The sequence below is a fragment of the Electrophorus electricus genome, chromosome 5, assembly GCF_041902795.1.
Source record: "Electrophorus electricus isolate QZ-2024a chromosome 5, ASM4190279v1, whole genome shotgun sequence".
Taxonomy (NCBI): domain Eukaryota; kingdom Metazoa; phylum Chordata; class Actinopteri; order Gymnotiformes; family Gymnotidae; genus Electrophorus; species Electrophorus electricus.
This window is the reverse complement of record NC_137501.1, coordinates 972,501-979,333: the sequence shown is the minus strand read 5'-3', so window position 1 is coordinate 979,333 and position 6,833 is coordinate 972,501. Positions and strand designations below refer to the sequence as shown.

General features: G+C 42.0%; 1 long non-coding RNA gene across 1 annotated transcript in view; it reads right to left on the bottom strand.

Annotated features, from left to right (window-relative positions):
* Window positions 1-129: 129 nt before the first annotated feature.
* LOC145657938 (uncharacterized) overlaps window positions 130-6,833 on the bottom strand; it is a 22,100-nt gene continuing 15,396 nt past the window's right edge. The window contains exon 4 of the long non-coding RNA XR_014123891.1: window positions 130-2,719. This is a non-coding gene — a long non-coding RNA (uncharacterized LOC145657938). The remainder of the gene's footprint in view (window positions 2,720-6,833) is intronic.

Below are 6,833 nucleotides of genomic sequence, written 5' to 3'. Positions count from 1 at the left end.
TTCCCATCCAAATGCTATTTTAGTAAAACATATTTTATCACAATCTATCAAATCAACACTTTTAAAATAAAGTTACAGTAAACTTTATCAAATCAAATAACTTGATTACTCAATTTTTTCAATGTGCATTTTTACTAATTTCAATTAACACACATTTTTGTCATTTAATTTGTTCCTTCCAGCCCTCAAACTTCACGACATGATGTTGCAACAAAACTGCCCCAAACAGACCCAGAAGAACAGACGCAAAAATAAGATACCCAAGATAACAGACCCAAGCATCTGTGCATGGATCTCACATTAGCATGTTTCATTGTAGCTATTGCATCATCGTGCATCATCACACGTCACGTCTGTTTGCACCGTGAACAGAGAGTGGCAGTAATGAGAAATTCTGATACCTCATTTTTGTTGTTGTTGTTGTTTTTGAAGTATTATTACCTGTACAGAAATGGGGACGCTCGCGGACTCTGGACATTCTAATCCTAAATAATCTGTGGCGATTAGGGCTGCGAAACTGAGAAGTAGAATAATACTAAATAATTCGAGAGTAAAGATTTGTACCCACTCTACAAAGGAAGCAAGGTTTTACAAGAGCAGTATGTGCGTTAGAGATGTGATTTGGATCTTATCTTGTTTGCTGGCCTTGGCTTTCTGGCCCATCACTGGAATAATCCGTAGACTGTGTCTGGCGTAATCACAGCTGCGTTAAGCACTCTTTTATTAAGCGGCTGTGGAATAAGACTTCAGGAATAAGACTGAAGTCTTTTCACTCCATCCACACAGTAAGAGCTGCTGTCTTTCAGTGTGCTCAAACAAACAACCCTTGAAGCTAAATGGCTGTGGGTGGACGTTGCACTGAAACTATAGGTCTATAGGAGTTAAGTGTGACTATACAAACTGGTGGTTGAAGGTGACGTTAATCTCAGTAACACGGTGTTGACAGATGGAAAATGGATTTTGTCATGTTTAAACTATCAAAGCTACTGTATATATATTCATGTCGTATCAGTCACATCTGTGATCTGCAAACAAACTTGTGCTTTCTCTACCTCTCTAATTCTATTTTTTTAAAATAAAAAATGCATTATACACACCTAGGACCTGGGAACACTGGTATTTTTGGGTCTGAATTTTTTATTAAGGTACTTTGTCAATACATTAACTCCCCCACATACACACTGTTTCAAGATTGAGAAACACACACACACACACACACGGTTAGGGAAGTTGTATTGTATTGTAAACTGGATATGTCCTAAATGATAGAAGTGACATTTTAGTTAAACAAACATTCTCACTAATCTAGACTTATCAATATTCTCTTTAAAAAAGAAAAAAAAGGGTTTTTTAAATATAAGGAAGGATCAGACCGATCCCTCTGCAATTAAGAATTCATGAATGGGAGAATTTAAACCCTTAACAACAAAGGAGAAACTCAGAAACCTCTTTAGGCATTAAGAAATCTCCCAGCCTCAGAGACGTGGAAAATCAGGTCCATATCTCGCAACCCCCCAAATGGTCTTTCCCTGGTGTGAGGGGTTTGCAGGCGCTTGCCGATATACAGCCCTGCAGAAATGCTGTGTGCAGTTGGGTAGGGGTAGTTCGACTTTTCGGGGGCTTCACATTAATTGGTGGCTCATCCTAGACAGGCAGACCCTGGCAGACACGCTAAGTTTCCTGAGTAACGTTAAATAACGCGGCCCTACGGCTCAGACACGGTGACCTCCTAACAGTGGTGTCATGCAGTAGAACGCTTGATACACACACACACACACACACACACACACACACACACACACACACAGGAGAGAAAGAGCAGTAGCTAACGCATCCTACTCTTAGACAGTCCTGTTGTCCACCTTCCTGCATTGCTCACACCTTCATATCAGCATGAAGGTGTGTGTGTCCCCCCACACCTCCACGTGTCCAAGGCCAAGCACTCACACATGGTCATAACTAAAGTGCTGTGTATGAGAAGGTGGCGTGTCTGTGCATGCATTTCAGTGGGCTTGACTCCGTCAGACAGAAGCAGAGTGAGGGGAAGGCCTGGTTTTACTCAGCGTGGGTTACTGTGAGGGTCCTTTAGCACTCTCTGTTTGTGTGTGTTTCTGTTTTTTGAAGTACAACTGCACACACACACACAAACAGGCAAGTTTGCTTCTCTTCTCTTTTAGCCACATATTTGCTTTTCAGGTTTTATTGTGTTTGGTTCAGAGCGATAGAACATGAGTCACATGTCAGTGCGGACGAACTTCAAATACAGACTCGACCAAAAAGAAGTGTGGAGGCTGGGAGAGAAGAGATATTTACTGAGAAAGACACCGGAGCCGAGTGCTCACACCGGGCCCAGCGTGGGTACAAACAGAAGGACTTGATTCAGGTGCAGTTTGTCATAGGTCAGCTTGATCACAGTTCACGTAAAGGCACTCATTTAAAGATCCAAACACACAGCAAGGAAACACCCCCAACAGTAGAGTTAACCCTTCAGCTCCAGGGCGAGTAGGAAAAAGAAAAGACATGATCCATGAACCTGTGTGAAGGGGAGAGAGCTTCACACCAGTCTGCGCCATGTTGGCAAGGACGTAGGCCTTCACACGGATGGCCAACAGTGAGAGCTCTTTACGTCAAGCTGTCCATTTTGTGACCTTCATAGCGTGTATGCAAAACTGTCAGCACGTGGTGGTGGTGGGGGTCTTCTGGCCGGAGCCACAGGCTCCTGGAAACCTCACATAGAACACAACACACCATTACATTTTTTGAGGGACCTAGCACATAGATTCCAAAAATGATTACACTGTCTATAAAAATGTTTAAGAGGGCAGCTACATTTGGACATTGTACAATATTGCAATTAAATTGCTGTATTCTGATTTGTTGTGTCATATATGCAAATCACGGGGGTGGACCATTGATGTATAGTTATATGATTAGCCTGCACTGTGATTTACATTTGTGCCGTAATTCATCAAAACACAGAACACGCATCTCGAAGGAATATGATTGGTCAGAATGCTCACAGCACACAATAGGAAAAAAGTGACTTGTTAGAGTGCTCATTTGCATAGTACAGCTACCTGGTGGGTAAAATCACAGTTAAAGCTACCAAACACATAATGTAAAAACAACTTACAGAAGGACAGACAAAGGTAGGAAGGCTTGTCTGAAACTCTTCCGCCTACCTGTTTGAACTCATCAGCAAGGCTTTCATTTACAAGTCAGGTCATCCCATAACACTGAGGGATTACATCAGGTCAAATCACAACAAAATCCCTTCATCAAATCAGGTTAACCTTGAAGAAATTAAACTTAGTAAATTGCTTAATTTGAATTTTAATTCAACAGCTTCCCTTGTGGGATCACGACCATCTTCTCGCAATGCATTCCTCTCCACCCCAACATCCGTCTGTCATGTAGCTCCCCCATCTATGACACACTGAGCTTTGGTATATATATATGCACATTTTTCATTATGCACATTATAATTAAATAAGTGACATTCCCCTGATTTTTGCTGCTGTAACCCAAAATATCAAATTGCTTGCGCAAACCCAGTAAATGACTACATGCCTGCCACAGATCAAATTGTAAACTAACATGAACCAGATTTAAATAATGACTAAATCAACATTGATAGCGGTCCTTATACATTCGTTATACGGTCGTTATACATTCGTTATACGGTCGTTATACATTCGTTATACGGTCGTTATGTATACTTTCAGTGGTATACGTACACCGCTGGCACGTATTTGTCAGCTTTGACGATGTAGGATGTCAGAGTCGTGTGTGAAATATTTTCCCTCAGTCGACTAATGCACAGGTCAATCGCGAGATCTTGGCTCTCCGTTCACCTGACCAAGTCGATGACCACCGTTCACGAGGCTAATCAATAGACGCTGCTCTAAAAATACCCTCGAGGGGACCGGCTGCATGCTGCGCGTTGTATCTTAGTGACCACGTCGTTTTCCCGGAGGTTAATGCTTCTTTTTCCACAGCATGACACTACCCAGATGGTGAGTCCTTCAGAGGAGCCGGTAAAGAACACACAGAAGGCAGGCTAGTCAGGAGCACGTCTACAAAAACACTCAGCATCACGAACATAAGCAGTGACATGCAGTAGAGGACGCAATTAAAGTACACATGCTGCAGGAAGGAAAATCCATACGAGAACAAACTTCAAAGCTTTGCTTCATCACTTACACGCATATCAATTAACATTAATAAACTGAAGAGATTAAACCGGGTCTTGGACCTTAATTAGATCACTAGGTATTCTCCAATGAAAATTGGCTGAAAATTAGATAGGCAAAGTAGCCGCATAATTACTCATTCAACACTGCTGATGAACACAATTTGACAACACGCTAAAACCAAAGAAGCCTATTAAAGATATAACATGTAGGATATTCTACCTGAGTGAAATCACGTCTCTCATCAGCCACCACAATCGGCAGACGTGCTTCATTCTACTCAGCACGATTTCGCTGTGTGGGTTGGGCACAGCGACGCCTTGCCGTCATTCGAGCTAAACTTCCATTGTGTTTCAAGAACTCCTAACTAACGGAGTCTGAGAAATTCCTTTTATTACACTGCAGAGCCTCAGACTGAAACTAGCCATGGCATTCCATGTTTCCATCCAAGCGGTTGAAATGCCTAGAACGTAACGTAATGCTGAGACACTGGACCGGCTGGTCAGAGGGGTTTCATGAAAATAACACACTGTACAAATGCTTTTCTAGGACTGAATAGTACAGACAGAATAGTGGCTGACCTCTCTCAACCCCAGCATGATCAGTAGATCCAGGGGCTGACCTCCAGAGTTAATTACAATGGCTAGTTGATATATTAGTATACCAGTTTACTTTGAGACCACCATAAACACACAAATTGTATTTTTACTATATATCGTATATTGAATATTCTACATACTATAATGTATATTCCATTATCATCACTAAATAATAATGTCTTACTATATACACACACACACACACACACACACACACACACACACACACACACACACACACACACACACACACACACACACACACACACACACACACACATCATGATGTTCATGTGTAACGTGTGTGTATATACATAGAAGACTCCAGACAGTACGAGCAGTGTACTGTATTAAAACATGTAGAGGTCATTCCAGTCAAGTCCACCAGGTTAATAGAGGTCAAACAGAATATTATAGACAGGGGTCCTTCATCAGCTGAGGAAGTACACTCTTGGAAGTGGAGTGCAGTGGAGTGCGTGCTCCACAAAGGACCTCAGTCTGCAATGCCTTGTTTTTCTGGAAACCTTGTAAACTTAAGTGAAAATGTTGATTACCATATAGATACAAGTACCACATAAACTAGATCACTGCTTGGGCGGCACTCCACAGCGTTTGGAGGTAATGCTGTACACCGGCAGCAGGCCAGGTTGTTCATGCACTCTTCAGTCTAATTCCTATTAAGGAAATAGAACTAGGGAATATACATTCAATTATGTTTTATGTTTTATCTTGTTGGCATAGGAAATGTCATCCACAGAATTTCATCTAGATAAACCTTCAGAGGTCAGTATCAAATGTCACATTTGAGTGTCATAACTCAAATGAGGCTTTTAGCTTTCTGTCTTTCTTGCTCTGGGAGTGATAGACAAGTCTACTGCACACAGACAAGGACCTTCAAAAAAAGTGAAAAATGTGGAAGCATAAAAAACGATGTTATTTCAGATGTGTTTCTGAAGGATGGCTTTCAAGTGTAGAGGGACGTCGGTGTTCAGAATGACACCTGACGTCCATGGCAGCCATTTGTAAACCACACGAGCATGTTCTGGGTTAGAAGCAAAATGTCCCACTAAAGGCCAATAGATGAGGGTAGAGAAGGGGATATCTTCAGAGCAGAGACCTACACCTGGATACATTAATCAGATCCTGTCTGACCCAGAACATGTACGAGGCCCTGGACGAAGGAACAGATTTCACCTGTACTGTTCCTTCGGTTTCATGCCACTGCTAGTCGATCTGGTCCACACCACAACTTGTCAAACCTTCGCACCACAGGACAACCTGAAAAGGTCATTATTTAAGACCAGCTTGAACTCTCAATACCGTTTATACATAGGAAACCATCCAGAAATGAGTGAACATTGTTTCAAACTTGAGAATCTTGACTTCCTCCTTCATAACTTTCAGTGCCTTCTGACACAGACAGCATTAAAAAGGACGTCACTGACTGCTTCTGACAACGTGTAGGACACAAACAATTTCAAATTTTATCTGCCGCAAGAGATAACAAAACAGACAGTACGTCCACGCTTATGGGTTTATGATTTTGTTTTGGCATGTCTTGAAAACATTTTGTTTTCTGAGGCACATCTTGTATGACAGGCGGTTGTCGAATCGACTGATTCGACAGTGTTCCAGGCAAATGGCAGTGTTATGATGAAAGTGTACTGCAGGATAATCCTGCCCCCAGCTTCCTCTTTCTCAGAACGATGGGTGAGCGGTGGCAGTAGTGCAAAGTTGACCCAACAGCGTCGTTTAAACAGCCCTCCTCTTCACTCTTTGCATGCGAGTGGAAATTAACATTGATGAACCTTGCAAACCTGCCGCCTGAACAGCAGTGCAACGTCAAGATTACTTGGGGGAGTTTGTCTGTTGAGACAGATTGAGAAAAGATTTCTGGGGGGAGCCTATTTGTTGAGACACACAGTGTGACAAAGGATCGCGAACATGGTTGTAAAAAGCATGATAATCAAGCCCAATTGATTTTACCGACAGGGTTTTATAATGGAAAAGAAAAAAAATCAAGGGGAATCAAGAAACCTTG